This window comes from Salmo trutta, chromosome 36 (genome assembly GCF_901001165.1).
Source record: "Salmo trutta chromosome 36, fSalTru1.1, whole genome shotgun sequence".
Classification (NCBI taxonomy): Eukaryota; Metazoa; Chordata; class Actinopteri; order Salmoniformes; family Salmonidae; genus Salmo; species Salmo trutta.
The window spans coordinates 5,342,234-5,361,194 of NC_042992.1; positions in this window are offsets into that span (position 1 = coordinate 5,342,234).

The window sequence follows — 18,961 nt, forward strand, 5'->3', positions numbered from 1 at the left end:
TGTTATAGTGTTCTATATTGTTATAGTGTTCTATATTGTTATAGTGTTCTATATTGTTGTACTGTTCTATATTGTTATAGTGTTCTATATTGTTATAGTGTTCTATATTGTTATAGTGTTCTATATTGTTATATTGTTATAGTGTTCTATATTGTTGTAGTGTTCTATATTGTTATAGTGTTCTATATTGATATAGTGTTCTATATTGTTATATTGTTATAGTGTTCTATATTGTTGTAGTGTTCTATATTGTTATAGTGTTCTATATTGATATAGTGTTCTATATTGATATAGTGTTCTATATAGTTATAGTGTTCTATATTGTTATAGTGTTCTATATTGTTATAGTGTTCTATATTGTTATAGTGTTCTATATTGATATAGTGTTCTATATTGTTATATTGTTATAGTGTTCTATATTATTGTAGTGTTCTATATTGTTATAGTGTTCTATATTGTTATAGTGTTATAGTGTTCTATATTGTCATAGTGTTCTATATTGTTATAGTGTTCTATATTGTTATAGTGTTCTATATTGTTGTAGTGTTCTATATTGTTATAGTGTTCTATATTGATATAGTGTTCTATATTGTTATATTGTTATAGTGTTCTATATTGTTGTAGTGTTCTATATTGTTATAGTGTTCTATATTGATATAGTGTTCTATATTGATATAGTGTTCTATATAGTTATAGTGTTCTATATTGTTATAGTGTTCTATATTGTTATAGTGTTCTATATTGATATAGTGTTCTATATTGTTATATTGTTATAGTGTTCTATATTATTGTAGTGTTCTATATTGTTATAGTGTTCTATATTGTTATAGTGTTATAGTGTTCTATATTGTCATAGTGTTCTATATTGTTATGGTGTTCTATATTGTTATAGTGTTCTATATTGATATAGTGTTCTATATTGATATAGTGTTCTATATAGTTATAGTGTTCTATATTGTTATAGTGTTCTATATTGTTATAGTGTTCTATATTGTTATAGTGTTCTATATTGTTATATTGTTATAGTGTTCTATATTGTTATAGTGTTCTATATTGATATAGTGTTCTATATTGTTATATTGTTATAGTGTTCTATATTATTGTAGTGTTCTATATTGTTATAGTGTTCTATATTGTTATAGTGTTATAGTGTTCTATATTGTCATAGTGTTCTATATTGTTATGGTGTTCTATATTGTTATAGTGTTCTATATTGATATAGTGTTCTATATTGATATAGTGTTCTATATAGTTATAGTGTTCTATATTGTTATAGTGTTCTATATTGTTATAGTGTTCTATATTGTTATAGTGTTCTATATTGTTATATTGTTATAGTGTTCTATATTGTTGTAGTGTTCTATATTGTTATAGTGTTCTATATTGATATAGTGTTCTATATTGATATAGTGTTCTATATAGTTATAGTGTTCTATATTGTTATAGTGTTCTATATTGTTATAGTGTTCTATATTGATATAGTGTTCTATATTGTTATATTGTTATAGTGTTCTATATTATTGTAGTGTTCTATATTGTTATAGTGTTCTATATTGTTATAGTGTTATAGTGTTCTATATTGTCATAGTGTTCTATATTGTTATAGTGTTCTATATTGTTATAGTGTTCTATATTGTTATAGTGTTCTATATTGTTATAGTGTTCTATATTGTTATAGTGTTCTATATAGTTATAGTGTTCTATAATGCTATAGTGATCTATATTGGTATAGTGTTCTATATTGTTATTGTGTTCTATATTGTTATAGTGTTCTATATTGTTATAGTGTTCCATATTGTTATAGTGTTATAGTGTTCTATATTGTTATATTGTTCTATATTGTTATAGTGTTACAGTGTTCTACATTGTTATAGTGTTATAGTGTTCTATATTGTTATATTGTTCTACATTGTTATATTGTTCTATATTGTTATAGTGTTCTATATTGTTATAGTGTTCCATATTGTTATAGTGTTCTATATAGTTACAGTGTTCTATATTGTTGTAGTGTTCTATATAGTTATAGTGTTCTATATTGTTATAGTGTTCTATATTGTTATAGTGTTCCATATTGTTGTAGTGTTCTATACTGTTATAGTGTTCTATATTGTTGTAGTGTTCTATATTGTTATAGTGTTCTATAGTGTCATAGTGTTCTATATTGTTATATTGTTCTATATAGTTATAGCGTTCTATATTGTTATAGTGTTCTATATAGTTGTAGTGTTCTATATAGTTATAGTGTTCTATATTGTTATAGTGTTATAGTGTTCTATATAGTTATAGTGTTCTATATTGTTATAGTGTTATAGTGTTCTATATAGTTATAGTGTTCTATATTGTTATAGTGTTATAGTGTTCTATAATGTTGTAGTGTTCTATATTGTTATAGTGTTCTATATTGATATAGTGTTCTATATTGTTATAGTGTTCTATATTGTTATAGTGTTCTATATTGTTACAGTGTTCTATATTGTTATAGTGTTCCATATTGTTATAGTGTTCTATATAGTTATAGTGTCACTATAACAACATGTCACGCCCTGATTGTATGTATAATAGTCAGATTTAAAATGACTAAATCGGGTAATTTTGTATACATTTATTTAAAATAGCATCTGGCCTCTTCTGGGGGGATTCTGGTAAGATGCCGGCAAAGTCGGCTGAATTCCGGTAGACGGAAATGACCTGATGTACTTGGGCTGATTCTAGGCAGTCATTCATTTTTGATTCTGGGCTGATTCTGACACCCAATTCTTGGCCGATTCAATCAGTTCCGACCCCCAGAAGAGGGTGTCCCTGTCCCATCGCGCTGTAGCGACTCCTGTGGCGGGCCAGGCACATGCACACTGACAAGGTCACCAGGTCCGATTCCTCATTGCTAGCTGGGATGATTCCTTATTGATGTCACCTGTTAAAGAGGGCATCACTGTCTTGTGCCCCTTTCTAAAGCAATTCCATCAGATAATGTATTATTATTTTGTGTATATTTTTGCATTTGGACATTTATGTAATATTTTTATAACATTTATTATTTCAAGCTGGAAAGTTGAAAGCTTCCAAAATGTTGAATATAAAAGGCCATCAAAAACAGTCAAAAGCCTTTTTGGTATCAACATGTCACGCCCTGATCTGTTTCACCTGTCCTGGTGCTTGTCTCCACCCCCCTCCTGGTGTCACCCATCTTCCCCACGTATCCCCTGGGTATTTATACCTGTGTTCTCTGTCTGTCTGTGCCAGTTCGTCTTGTTTGTCAAGTCAACCAGCTTTTTATCTCAGCTCCTGTTTTTCCCTAGTCTCTCTTTTTCTCGCCCTCCTGGTTTTGACCTTTGCCTGCCCCTGACACTGAACCTGCCTGCCGTCCTGTGCGGAACGCCACGACCTAGCATTGGACGCATTGCGGGAGCAATTCCGTAGGCAGCCTACCTCGACGGTAACCTCCCAGCCCCTCAGCAACCCGGCTGGCAGCAGCCGGAGTGCTACGATGGAGATTCCAGAACCTGCCGGGCCTTTCTCTCCCAGTGCTTCCTCATTTTCGAGCTGCAAACTTCTTCGTTCCCCCTCGGACTGCTCGAGGATAGCGTAATTTATTACGCTGACATCCGGGAGGGCACTCGCCTGGGCCACGCATTGTGGGAGCAACAATCCACTGTCTGTCTCAGTCTGGAGGTTTTCGAGGCTCCGGTGTCCGGGAGATAGGCAGCCCGGAAGTTACTTCAGCTTCGGCAGGAGCCCGGAAGTTACTTCAGATACTCATCGACTCCGGTGGCCGATATGCGTCTTCTGGACGTTACCCTGGCGTCCGAGCTGGGCATCCCTACTCAACCCCTCTCCTTTCCCAAGGATGTTGGACAGGCGCTCTATAGGCCGGGTCACCCACCATACCACCCCCATCAACCTACGAGTGTCGGGGAACCACAGCGAGACGATCCAATTCCTGCTAATTGAGTCTCTGCAGGTTCCTGTGGTATTGGGATTCTCTTGGCTCCAGCGACACAATCCCTCGATTGACTGGTCCACTGGTGCCATCGTGGGCTGAAGCCCGTTCTGCCTTGCTCATTGAGACAACAGCCATTATTGGTAAATCTATATCTTGTTTTTTAGCGTATTGTGTTACACTAAAATATGTTATTGTATTTGTTTGTGTCTATTTTTAATAAACCCTGTGAAGACTTTTGCCATTCTGTTTCACGGCAACTGGTTTGATACATTCACCTCTGAAGGTAAATAATATACTTATATTCAGTAATCTTGCTCTGATTTGTCATCCTGAGGGTCCCAGAGATAAAATGTAGCGTAGTTTTGTTTGATAAAATCAATTTTTATGTCCAAATGTAGGAACTGGGGTTTACAGTTAGACCCCACTGTTGTCTCTGGCTCCACACCCGCCCGCCTGGCCAACTAGATGTGTGAAAGTGTAAGGGCTGTCGTCGTAATAAACCAAGGTGCAGCGGAAGATGTGTATTCATATTGAATATTTAATAAAATGAACCACTATAAACAAAACACTAAACAGCAACGACAGCAAACAGTCCTGTCTGGTAAAAAATGAACGAAACAGAAAACAATCACCCACAAAAACCCAAAGGAAAAACAGGCTACTTATGTGTGACTCCCAATCAGCAACAACAAACTACAGCTGCGCCTGATTGGAAGCCACACGGCCAAAATCAACGAAACAAACCAACCTAGAAAAAAGAACAGAACGCCCACCCAAAATAAAGAACAAAAACCCCTCTCTATGGCCAGGGCATTACAGAAAGTTAGTTTATAAACTGATGATCCATCATGTATGACATTCCTGGGAGTGTGTAAACAAAAAAAAAAATATTACCATAGAATTTTTGAATGTTCTCTATAGTTATGAACTTGAAAATGTATCACTTGACCAATTCAGCACATTTGGGCAAACTCCTGGCAGAGTTCATGCTAAATATTGTGCAGTAAAATAATTATTCACTGGATCAGTCTGAAACTTTGCACACACACACCGCTGCCATCTGGTGGCCACAATCTAAATTACACTTAGAATCCTATCTGAAAGTATGGCCTTTCTCTTGCATTTCAAAAATGATGAAAACAAAACGCATATTATTTTGTTTGTATTATCTTTCACCATATCTAATGTGTTATATTCTCCTACATCAATTTCACATTTCCACACAGTACAAAGTGGTTCCTTTCAAATGGTATCAATAATATACGTATCCTTGCTTCAGATCCTGAGCTACAGGCAGTTAGATTTGGGTGTGTTATTTTAGACGGAAATTGAAAAAAAGGGTACAATCTTTAAGTTATCAGTGTCTAATATACATTTTTTTGTGTTTCTTTTTTGTCTACTGATAATTGCTTCAGGGCTGTGTAGTCTAAGAACTCTGTAGGATCAGTCCAACTGTTGTTTCATTCTAATTTAAAATCACATTGTTGTTTCATTCTGATTAATAATCGCATTATTTCATTCTGATTAGCACATTTGAATCTTTATCTTTAAAATGATATCTAGTTTGGTGTGTATTTGTTTTCTGAGTGCCACGAGATATTTACCAGGTTTATTTGCTATTAAGTAGTAGGTTTTGTTTGAGTAGGTGTTGGCTCTCTACAAAAGTAAAAGATCATATTCCTGCTTAAGTTCAGAAACTGTATTTTCTTCTTTACCTTTGTTGGCTTTTCTAAGATATATATATTTTTATATTAAAGAAAAATAAATCACTAACTCAGATTTAACTAACTCAGATTGAACTTTTGCCGAGTATGAAATGATCACTCCCATCATATCCAGTAAATTGTTGTTTTAAAAAAATAAAAATTCAGTCAATTCTTGAATAGCTTTTCTTATTTTGAGAAAAAAAGGAATAGTCTTGTGTAGTTGGAATAGTAATTTCCTGACTATTCTAATACCATCTACTAAGCTTAAGTGTCTCGAGAATGTTCTGTTTTTTGGATTGAAATCTGAAGCACAACACATTTCATGGACAACTTTCTCAGCCTTGTTGATTTTGTCATCTGATTGGTTCTCTCTGTCTTCCTCAAATGTATCGTGGGTTGGACATCATAACCAATAAGGTGATGGCTGAGGAGCGTGCCCTGTGCAGTCATGACATGATCAGCTTCATGGATCCCCTGGTCAGCAGCAATACTGTTGTTGACTTCAGGAACAAGGCCCTAGCTCTCATATCTTTTACTATTTTACTTCCTGTAGTCACAGAATATACCAGAGGACAGGTTTGGTTGTAACACTGTGGTGGACTTCAGGAACAAGACCCTGGCTCTGATATCCTTTATGATTCTACTTACTGTGTTTATGTGTGTGTGTCTTATACACACAGTAAATCAACACTTACACACCGAAACACTGGTCACCAGTGACACTCACTGGTCACTTTTTACATATTGTTTTACCACTTTATATGTACACAGAACAGAAATATAAACGCAACATGTAAAGTTTCATTAACTGAAGTGAAAGATCCCGGAAATTTTTCCAAGAAAGAAATTCCAAAAATAAATCATGAACTCAGATTGAACTTTTGCAGAGTATGAAACTGTCATTCCCATTATATCCAGTAAAATGTTCATTGTATTTTTTTAAATACATTTTTTGTCAATTCTTGAAAAGCTTTTCTTACTTTGAGACACACAAAAATATTATTTCTCTCAAATGTTGTGCATTCATTTGTTTACATCCCTGTTAGTGAGCATTTCTCCTTTGCCAAGATAATCCATCCACCTGACAGTTGTGGCATATCAAGAAGCTGATTAAATACCGTTGTCATCGACGGGGCTGTAGTGGAGCAGGTTGAGAGTTTCAAGTTCCTTGGTGTCCACATCACCAACAAACTATCATGGTCCAAGCACACCAAGACAGTCATGAAGTGGGCACGACAAAACCTATTCCCCCTCAGGAGACTGAAAAGATTTGGCATGGGTCCTCAGATACTCAAAAGGTTCTACAGCTGCACCATCGAGAGCATCCTGACTGGTTGCATCACTGTCTGGCATGGCAACTGCTCGGCCTCCGACCGCAAGGCACTACAGAGGGTAGTGGATATGGCGCAGTACATCACTGGGGCCAAGCTTCCTGCCATCCAGGACCTCTATACCAGGCGGTGTCAGAGGAAGGCCCTAAAAATTGTCAAAGACTCCAGCCACCCTAGCCATAGACTGTTCTCTCTGCTACCGCACGGCAAGCGGTACCGGAGCGCCAAGTCTAGGTCCAAAAGGCTCCTTAACAGCTTCTACCTCCAAGCCATAAGACTCCTGAACATCTAATCAAATAGCTACCCAGACTACTTGCATTGGTAGCTGGTACAGTTGGCTAGCTAGCAGTGGCTGCGTTTACCTTTATCTTTGATACAAAGACAACTATGTAGCTAGCTATTATTACACTAATCAAATCGTTCCGTTGTAATGTATTTAGTTTCTACAGTACTGCTAGTTGGTAAAGTTGGCTAGCTAGCAGTGGCTGTGGTGTTGTGGTGTTGACGCCGTTTGGAAAACGCTGCGAACGAATACAGCTGGCTAGCTAACCTTGTTAGTTTCTCAAAGCTACACCTTTAGCTACACCTTTATCCTTGATACAAAGACAGTAAAGACAACTATGTAGCTAGCTAGCTAACATTACACTAATCAAATCGTTCCATTGTAATGTAATGTAATGAAATGTAATATTACCCGCATATGTATGTATGTATGTATGTATGTATGTATGTATGTATGTATGTATGTATGTATGTATGTATGTATGTATGTATGTATGTATGTATGTATGTATGTATGTACAGTAGAATAATAAGGATGGACTGTCATTTCTCTTTGGTTATTTGAGCTGTTTTTGCCATAATATGGACTTGGTCTTTTACCAAATAGGGCTATCTTCTGGATAACCCCCCTTACCTTTTCACAACATAACTGATTGGCTCAAACGCATTAAGTAGGAAAGAAATTCCACAAATGAACTTTTAACAAGGCACACCTGTTAATTGAAATGTTAATTGAAATGTATTCCAGGTGTCTACCTCATGAAGCTGGTTGAGAGAATGCCAAAAGTGTGCAAAGCTGTCATCAAGGTAAAGGGTTGCTACTTTGAAGAATTTCAGATATTGAATATATTTTAATTTGTTTAACACTCTTTTGGTTACTACATGATTCCATATGCGTTATTTCATAGTTTTGATGTCTTCACTATTTTTGTACAATGTAGAAAATAGTAAAAATAAAGAAAAACCATTGGATGAGTAGGTGTGTCCAAACGTTTCACTGATATTGTATAAATATTACTGCACTGTTGGAGCTAGAAATATAGGTATTAGATATTACTGCTCTGTTGGAGCTGGAAATATAGGTATTAGATATTACTGCTAGAAATATAAGCATTTTGATGCACCTATGATAACATCTGCCAAACTGTGACTAATAAACTTTGATTTGACACACACACACACACACACAAACACACACACACACACACACACACACACACACTAGTGTAATTTCAGCTGTAGTGAGTGAGACTCTAATAATAGTATCGATGCAGGTGAAGAGAAATTGAGAGAGGGGGAGGGAGAGCGAGAGCGAGACAGACGGTGGAAGGGATGGGTGGGGAGAGAGAGAGAGAGACGGTGGGAGGGGAGAGACAGATGGACAGGGAGACGGACGGACAAGACAGAGACTGGCAGACAGACACAGGGAGAGAGACAGGTAGGCAGACACAGAGACTGGGAGGAAGAGACAAGGATTGAGAGAGACAGGGAGAGAGACAGACAGATGCAGAGACAGAGAGAGAGACTCGGACAGACGTGGAGAGAGAGAGACAGAGATGAGGAGCGAGACAGATGGTGGGAGAGGGGGAGGAAAGGAGAGACAGATGGTGGCAGGGAGAGGGGGAGGGAGACAGACGGGGAAGAGACAGTGGGAGAGGGGGAGGGAGAGAGAGAAAGATAGAGGGGCATGGAGAAAGAGGGGGAGAGATGGAGAGGTAGTTGATGGAGGGAGGGAGGAAATGAGAGGAGGTGTAGACGAGTGGAATGGAGGAGGGAGGAAAAGAGAGGGCCACATCATTTTGCCATCGCGGGCCAGAATCATATTCCAGGATTATACATCATGTGTATGACTGTTGACAGATAAATCTACTGTAAATCCCGTCCAGATATGCTACTTATTTTACTTTTTTTACATGCACAGAAATAAACCACATCCATGTTCTCCTTTTGGTGGGTATTTTTTATTATTAAACATGCAATGAACTACACGGAGGGAAAAGTAACACTGTATTCAGCACCACGGACAGAACTCTTGTTAACGGGTATTAACAAAAACACAAGAAAGAGAGAGAGAGCTCAACATTACATCTAATCTACTCAATCAATGTGAGGAGTGAAGTCTCTGATGGGCAGTGAAGTCAGGTGTAGTTTCTGACGTCGCTATGCGCAGGATTTCTGAGAGGTGAGAGTCAGTAAGAGATGATCTGTGCCTTGACTTGTTATATTTCATCACTGAAAATGTCTGTTCACAATACATAGGTTGATCCAAACAGTACAAAAATCTTCTGAGCATGGTTCCTAATTTTTTGAACGTTTTGTTCATCGAGAAATGCATAGAACCTCGTCAGTGACATTGTTTTGAATAGTTATCCAATCACTGCATCAGACTGAAGATTGATAAGCTCAAGTTGCAGGTCAGTGGGATGGTTATCCACATTGATGGTGAAAGGAGAGGAAACCAACAGCATGTCATTTTCTAACACTTTGAAATCCTCAAAACGCCGCGAAAACTCAGCGTTCAAAGCACACAGCAGCGATGTATACTTCTCTCCGCTGGTCATCTGATAGGGAACAGACTAGTAGTGTTGGAAGGTGGGTGAGATTGTTCTCATCTGATAGGGAACAGACTAGTAGTGTTGGAAGGAAGGTGGGTGAGATTGTTCTCATCTGATAGGGAACAGACTAGTAGTGTTGGAAGGTGGGTGAGATTGTTCTCATCTGATAGGGAACAGACTAGTAGTGTCGGAAGGTGGGTGAGATTGTTCTCATCTGATAGGGAACAGACTAGTAGTGTCGGAAGGTGGGTGAGATTGTTCTCATCTGATAGGGAACAGACTAGTAGTGTCGGAAGGTGGGTGAGATTGTTCTCATCTGATAGGGAACAGACTAGTAGTGTTGGAAGGTGGGTGAGATTGTTGGCTTCTACTTGGCAGGTCAGGAGGAGTAATTTTCCTTGAAGGCTTTGACAAGGCTGTACATCTGATGTACAAAAAGGCCCTTCCCTTGTAGTTTGGAATTCAGTTAATTCATGAGGGCCATAATGTCCACGGTGAAGGCAAAGTCAGCCAACCATTCTTTATCTTGCAGTTGAGGGAAATCCACATATTTTCAATTCATTTGCAAAAAAACTCAGCAATCTCCAACTTCAGGTCCCACACCCTTTTAAGCACCTTCCCCAAACTCAGCCATGTCACGTTTGTGTGGTAGGGGAGATCAGCATGTCTCTTCCAACAGTGAGACAAACTGCCTGTGGTTTAAAGATGTTGCTCTTATGAAGTTTACCACTTTAGTGACTGTATCCACAACATGGCTCATTTTCAGAAAACATTTACAGAGCACCTCCTGATGAATAATGCAATGCAGGAAAATTATTTTCTGATCCGGGTTCAGCTGGATAACTTTTCAAAACTCAGTCCCAGCATTGCCACGCACTTATTAACCTCCTCCAATAAATCTTTCCCTGTGGTTATGCTCTTCATTGACTGCACTGAAGCAAACTCCTCTGTAATTTCAAAGTCTGGGGTTCTGGGGTTCTGGGGTTCTGGGGTTATGGGGCTCTGGGATTCTAGGGTTCTGGGGTTCTGGGGTTCTGGGGCTCTGGGGTTCTGGGGTTCTGGGGCTCTGGGGTTATGGGGTTCTGGGGCTCTGGGGTTCTGGGGTTCTGGGGTTATGGGGTTCTGGGGTTATGCCTCGTGTGGAATGGAGGAGGGAGGAAATGAGAGGAGGTGTAGAGGAATGGAACGGAGGAGGGAGGACATGAGAGGAGGTGTAGAGGAATGGAACGGAGGAGGGAGGACATGAGAGGAGGTGTAGAGGAATGGAACGGAGAGCAAAGAGAGCAGGAGACAATTTGCAGTGAGAGGAGGAGAAGGATAATGAGGTAGTCAGGGGAGAGTGTGAGAGAGAGAGAGGAAGGAAGGTAGGAAGGAAGGAAGGAAGGTAGGAAGGAAGGAAGGAAGGAAGTGGAGGATAGTGTCCTGTCATGACCTGTCATTCTTTCTCTTTAACATGCTGCTCACATATAACCTCTCTCTCTCTCTCCGCTTTTCTCTCTGCTTCTGTGCTTCTCTCTGCTTCTCTCTCTCTCTCAGCTTCTTTCTCAGCTTCTCTCTCTCACTCTCTTTCTCTCTCTGCTTCTCTCTGCTTCTCTGCTTCTCTCTGCTTCTCTCTCTGCTTCATTCTCTGCTTCTCTCTCTGCGTCTCTCTGCTTCTCTTTATCTCTTTCTGCCTCTCTATCTCTCTCTCTCCCTCTGCCTCTCTTTTTCTCTCTGTCTATTGCTCTCTCTGCTTCTCTATCTTGCTCTGCCTCTTTTTCTCTGTCTGTCTCTGTCTCTTTCTCTCCCTCTGCTTCTCTCTCTGTCTCTCTCTCTGCCATTCTCTCTGCCACTCTCTCTGCCTCTCTCTCTCTCTCTGCCTCAATCTCTCTCTGCCTCAATCTCTCTCTGCCTCTCTCTCTCTCTCTGCCTCTCTCTCTCTCTCTGCCTCAATCTCTCTCTGCCTCTCTCTCTCTCTGCCTCTCTCTCTCTCTGTCTCTCTCTCTTTTGGTCTCAGTCTCTCTCTCTATCTTGCATCATTTGTCTCTTCACGCTCTACGTCTCTTTCTCCCTATTTCCAATCCTCATCCTCTCTCCTTCTCTGCCTCCGCATCTCCATTCAATTTCAATATCAATTTAAGTGCATTTATTGGCATGGGTAACATATGTTTACATTGCCAAAGCAAGTGAAATAGATAATAAACAAAAGTGAAATAAACAATATCAAATGAACAGTTCCAGAAGAATAAAGACATTTTAATGTCATATTATGTCTACATACAGTGTTGTCTACATACAGAATAGGCTATATACAGTGAATAATATATACAGTGTTGGATATATACAGTGATGACTATATACAGTGATGACTATATACAGTGAATAATATATACAGTGTTGGCTATATACAGTGATGACTATATACAGTGAATAATATATACAGTGTTGGCTATATACAGTGATGACTATATATAGTGATGACTATATACAGTGAATAATATATACAGTGTTGGCTATATACAGTGATGACTATATACAGTGATGACTATATACAGTGAATAATATATACAGTGTTGGCTATATACAGTGAATAATATATACAGTGATGACTATATACAGTGAATAATATATACAGTGTTGGCTATATACAGTGTTGACTATATACAGTGTTGGATATATACAGTGATGACTATATACAGTGATGACTATATACAGTGAATAATATATACCGTGTTGGCTGTATACAGTGAATAATATATACAGTGTTGGCTATATACAGTGAATACTATATACAGTGTTGGCTAAATACAGTGTTGACTATATACAGTGAATACTATATACAGTGATGACTATATACAGTGTTGACTGTATACAGTAAATAATATATACAGTGTTGGCTGTATACAGTGAATAATATATACAGTGTTGGCTATATACAGTGAATACTATATACAGTGATGACTATATCCAGTGTTGACTATATACAGTGAATACTATATACAGTGATGACTATATACAGTGTTGACTACATACAGTGAATAATATATACAGTGTTGGCTGTATACAGTGATGACTATATACAGTGTTGACTATATACAGTGTTGACTATATACAGTGAATACTATATACAGTGATGACTATATACAGTGAATAATATATACAGTGTTGGCTGTATACAGTGAATAATATATACAGTGTTGGCTATATACAGTGAATACTATATACAGTGTTGGCTACATACAGTGTTGACTATATACAGTGAATACTATATACAGTGTTGGCTGTATACAGTGATGACTATATACAGTGAATAAAATATACAGTGTTGGCTATATACAGTGTTGACTATATACAGTGTTGGCTATATACAGTGTTGGCTATATGCAGTGTTGGCTATATACAGTGTTGGCTATATACAGTGTTGGCTATATACAGTGTTGGCTATATGCAGTGTTGGCTATATGCAGTGTTGGCTATATGCAGTGTTGGCTATATGCCGTGTTGGCTATATGAAGTCCTGTCTATATACAGTGTTGGCTATATGAAGTCCTTTCTATATATAGTGTTGGCTATATGCCGTGTTGGCTATATGCAGTGTTGGCTATATGCAGTGTTGGCTATATGCAGTGTTGGCTATATGCAGTGTTGGCTATATGCAGTGTTGGCTATATGCAGTGTTGGCTATATACAGTGTTGGCTATATGAAGTCCTGTCTATATATAGTGTTGTCTATATGCAGTGTTGGCTATATGCAGTGTTGGCTATATGCCGTGTTGGCTATATGCAGTGTTGGCTATATGAAGTGATTTAACGATGTGCCTACTTTTACTGTCAGTCTTCTCTCCTCTGTATATCTTCGCTCTTTCTTTCTTTCCATCCATCTCGCCCTCCCGCTCCCTCCAAAGGCTAATTTTCTCCCTCCCTCCCTCCCTCCCTCCCTCCCTCCCTCCCTCCCTCCCTCCCTCCCTCCCTCCCTCCCTCAGGCTCATATTCTTCCTCCCATACCCTTCTCTTCTCCTCTCCTCTTCTCTCCCTCCCTCCCTCCCTCCCTCCCTCCCTCCCTCCCTCCAACAGGCTCATATTCTCCCTCCCGTACCCCTCTCCTCTCCTCTCCTCTCCTCTCCTCTCCTCTCCTCTCCTCTCCTCCCCTCCCTCCTCTCCTCTCCTCTCCTATCCTCTCCTCTCCTCTCCTCCCCTCCTCTCCTCTCCTCTCCTCTCCTCTCCTCTCCTCTCTTCTTCCTCCAGCTCCACCCTTGGGGAGTGCAGTGAGTTCAAAGTGACGCAGGGCAGGGACTGTGTGTGCATTTCTGTGTGTGTGTGTGTGTGTGTGTGTGTGTGTGTGTGTGTGTGTGTGTGTGTGTGTGTGTGCACTGTGTGTGTGCACTGTGTGTGTGCACTGTGTGTGTGCGTGTGTGTGTGTGTGTGTGTGGTGTGTGTGTGTGTGTGTGTGTGTGTGTGTGTGTGTGTGTGTGTGTGTGTGTGTGTGTGTGTGTGTGTGTGTGAGAGAGAGAGAGAGGGGGTGAGTGATGATAGTTGATGGGCCTTACCTTGTCTGAAAAGTTATCTAATTATCCCTAGAGATAGAGAGATGGAGGGAGAGAGGGAGGAAGAGGGAAGGAGAGGGGGAGAGTGGGAGGAAGGGGGAGAGGGGGAGGGAAAGAGGGAAAGATGCAGTGAAAAGGGAGAGGGAAGGAATGAGAGAGAGAAAGAGGGACAGAGAGAGAGAGAGCGGGAGAGAGAGAGAGAGAGAGAGAGAGGGAGAGAGAGAGAGAAGGAAGGTAGCAGCTGTTAGCCACTGTTCAATATCCATAACTCCAAAACAGCACCTGGTGACACTCTGTCGTAAACCTGTCATTAGCTTGTCGTAGGCCTGCCATCACCCTGTCGTAATCCTGCCATCACCCTGACGTAAGCCTGCCATTAGCCTGTCGTAAGCCTGCCATCACCCTGTCATAAGCCTGCCATTAACCTGTCATAAGCCTGCCATCACCCTGTCATAAGCCTGCCATCACCCTGTCATAAGCCTGCCATTAGCCTGTCATAAGCCTGCCATTAGCCTGTCGTAAGCCTGCTATCACCCTGTCGTAAGCCTGCCATTAGCCTGTCGTAAGCTTGCCATCACCCTGACGTAAGACTGCCATTAGCCTGTCGTAAGCCTGCCATTAGCCTGTCGTAAGCCTGCCATCACCCTGTCATAATCCTGCCATCCCCCTGTCGTAAGCCTGTCATTAGCCAGTCGTAAGCCTGCCATCACCCTGACGTAAGCCTGCCATCACCCTGTCATAAGCCTGCCATTAGCCTGTCATAAGCCTGCCATTAGCCTGTCGTAAGCCTGCCATCACCCTGTCGTAAGACTGCCATTAGCCTGTCGTAAGCCTGCCATCACCCTGTCGTAAGCCTGCCATCACCCTGTTGTAAGCCTGCCATTAGCCTGTCGTAAGCCTGCCATTACCCTGTCGTAAGCCTGCCATTAGCCTGTCGTAAGTCTGCCATCACCCTGTCGTAATCCTGCCACCACCCTGTCGTAAGCCTGCCATTAGCCTGTTCTAAGCCTGCCATTAGCTTGTTGTAAGCCTGCCATCACCCTGTCGTAAGCCTGCCATTAGCTTGTTGTAAGCCTGCCATCACCCTGTCGTAAACCTGCCATCAGCCTGTTGTAAGCCTGCCATCACCCTGTTGTAAGCCTGCCATTAGCCTTTTATAAGCAGTTCATAACTCCGTACATTCACAGCTTTATCTCCCAGTCAAATGTTCATCTCCCATTTCTTTTAGACCCACAATTGGTTTTCAAAAGTGGAGATTTGTATAAACCTTGAGGTTTGTCTCTTGAACATTTGCAACATTGTTTCAATATTGAAATGTGACCTCCAGCTGTCCCATAGGAATGAATGTGTCGGGAACGTGTATCATTTCCCGCTTTTACGCTCGTCTTCTTCTCTCCAATCCTCATCCTCTCTCCCTCTCTGCATCTCTTTCTTTACCTTTCCCCCTACCTTTATCTTTCACTGTCAGTCTTCTCTCCTCTGCATCTCTTTCTTTCTTTCTTTCCCTCCCTCCCTCCCTCCCTCCCTCCCTCCCTCCCTCCCTCCCTCCCTCCCTCCCTCCCTCCAACAGGCTCATATTCTCCCTCCCATACCCTTCTCCTCTCCTCTTCTCTCTCCACCTCTCTTCTCTTCCGCTAGCTCACCCCTTAGGGAGTGCAGTGAGTGCAAATTGTTTCAATATTGAAATTTGATCTCCAGCTTTCCCATAGTGATGAACGTGTCGGGGTCGGAGGTCGGGACGAGACAGGCAGGCAGCTTTTCTTAGCCAGTGAAAAATCATGAATCCGCATAATTTTTATGAATATATATATATATATACAAAGACATTTCAGTAGAAAACAGGTCAAACTAAACTAAATGCAGCTTGTTTGAAGTCTTTCCAACTTCAGTTTGAAGTGATTGTGTTAGCTGTGTTGCTGGCTAGCTCCTCTCAACAACGGTGTCCTAACGAGACAGTATATTTTCTATGCCAGGTGAAATCGCACATCATTATTATGGATGTATCCCAACCCCCCCCCCAAAAAAAATCTATAGCAAACAACTTAAACAAACGCAAATGCAGCTACTTTGCTATTATTCTGGCTGCTCTGTTTGACATGACTGTGTTAGCCGTAGTTAGCTAGCTAGCAAGCAAGGGATAAGAATGTTGCCAGACAGTATGGCAATGGAACATTTAGAACGAACTAATGTCTAGATCATCCTTGATCTAGACATTATCGCCCATTTCTTTTAGACTAGCAATTGGATTTCAACAGAGGAGATTTTTAATAACCTTGCTGTCTGTCTCTCCGACATTTGTAACATTGTTTTAATATTAGAAATGTGTTCTCCAGCTGTCCCATAGTGCAAAGGGGTGCGTAACTGGTGGCAGGGAAGTCAGTCGCAGGAGAGCAGAACTAGGTAGTAGTTTAATCCAAAAAAAGCCAACGGCATAAAAAAAACAACAGAAATATGGCTACAAAAACCCTGACCAGTACACATGTGAACAAGCACTTACAACAAACAATTCCACACAAAGACATGGGGGGGGAACAGAGGGTTAAATACACAACAAATAATGAGGGAAATGGAAACCAGGTGTGTAGAAAAACAAGACAAAACAAATGGAAAATGAAAAGTGGATCGACGATGGCTAGAAGACCGGTGACGCCGACCGCCGAACGGCGCCCGAACAAGGAAAGGAAACGACTTTGGTGGAAGTAAGTAATGAACGTGTCAGGAGTCAGGACTCGCGACGAGACCGACAGGCTGGCAGCTTTTCTCAACCAGTTGAAATCATAAATTAGCATCATTTTTATGGATTTTCAGTGTACAAAGAAATGTCAATAGAAAACCACAAAATGCAGCTAGTTTGCTCTCATTCAAGCTTCTGTTTGAAGTGATTGTGTTAGCTGTGTAGTTGGCTATCTCCTCTGAACAGTATCCTAATGAGGCAGCCCATTTTCTATGCCAGGAGAAATCTCACATTAGCTCATTGTTATGGATGTATCCCCCCAAAATAACTAGAAAACAGCTTCAAGAAACACAAATGCAGCTACTTTGCAGTTATTCTGGCTGCACTGTTTGACATGACTATGTTAGCTGTAGTTGGCTAGCTAGCAAACAAGGGTTAAGAACGTGTCCAGCCACCATGGCAACAGAACATTTAGAACGAACGACTGGGTCACATCAATAGATTTAGAACAAAAAGACTTAACAACTGGGTCGTATCTCCGATAGAACAAACAACCAGCTGGCTTGGGTAGGAACCCTTGATTTGTGTCGGGACTATATCTTGTGGAAGTATGAAATAGTGTAGTATGAATACATTTATCAAAATAACGTTTTTAATTAAAATATGTAAATCATTATTTGAATATGTTGGTAACCTCCTTTTGGCAAATCTGACCATGACTCCATCTTGTTGCTCCCTTCCTATAGGCAGAAACTAAAAACAGGAAGCGCACGTGCTTAGGTCTATCCAACGCTGGTCTGACCAATCGGATTCCACGCTTCAAGATTGCTTCGATCACGTGGACTGGGATATGATCCGGGTAGCCTCAGAGAATAACATTGACGTATACGACTCGTATTGACTCGGTGAGCGAGTTCATCAGGAAGTGTATAGGAGATGTTGTACCCACTGTGACTATTAAAACCTTCCCTAACCAGAAACTGTGGATGGATGGCAGCATTTGCGCAAAACTGAAAGCATGTTCCACCGCATTTAATCATGGCAAGGAAACTGTAAATATGGCCGAATACAAACAGTGTAGTTATTCCCTCCGTAATCATAATTATGAGTATATATACAAAGAAATGTATATAGATTTTTTTGTCAAACTAAACAACATGCAGCAGCTCCTTGCTGTCTTTCTAGCTTCAGTCTGAAGTGATTCTGTTAGCTATGTAGTTGGCTAGCTAGCAAGGGGGAAGAGCCTCCATCGCAACCGTTTTTGTTTGCCATAGCAACCTGCAAAGTTCCGGAACTATCAACCAGTGCTTGGGTAGTTTTGCTTTACATGGCAGTCAATACGAATAGAACTAACGACCAGAGAATGCCGAAAATTGCACTTGACAACCAGTGTTAGTGAATGTAGCATCACGTTTTGTTGAAAAATGGAGGATTTGGGAACAAATGTTGCTTTTTAATGCTGGTAAACAGCTGTATAAAAGCAATACTATATGAGAGACCATGTGTTATGACAGGTTTATCATGGCTGTGATGGCGTATGCCACTCAGCCATGTGTTTTTTGTGTATTGTAGGGTTTATCAGTGTTTCCTTCACCAGCTCACACAGAGAACGGTGTACAGCAGAGAGAAGCTGCCTAGCATAGTAGGAGGAACTAACTGCTATATAGAATCACTGCTGTGGAGAGTGCTGATGGATACAGGGTTAAGAACTACACTACACACACCTTACTCACCCTTCCTCGCCCCTCACCCCTCACTCACCCCTTTACTCACCTCTTACCCCCTTACCCCTCCTCACCCCCTCCTCCCCCTCTCCACCCCTCACTCACCTCTCCTCACCTCCTAATTACCACTTTACTCACCCCTCCTCACCCCTCTCCACCCCGTACTCACCCCTCCTCACCCCTCACTCACCCCTCTCCTCACCACTAGATGAGCCACTGCTGTGGA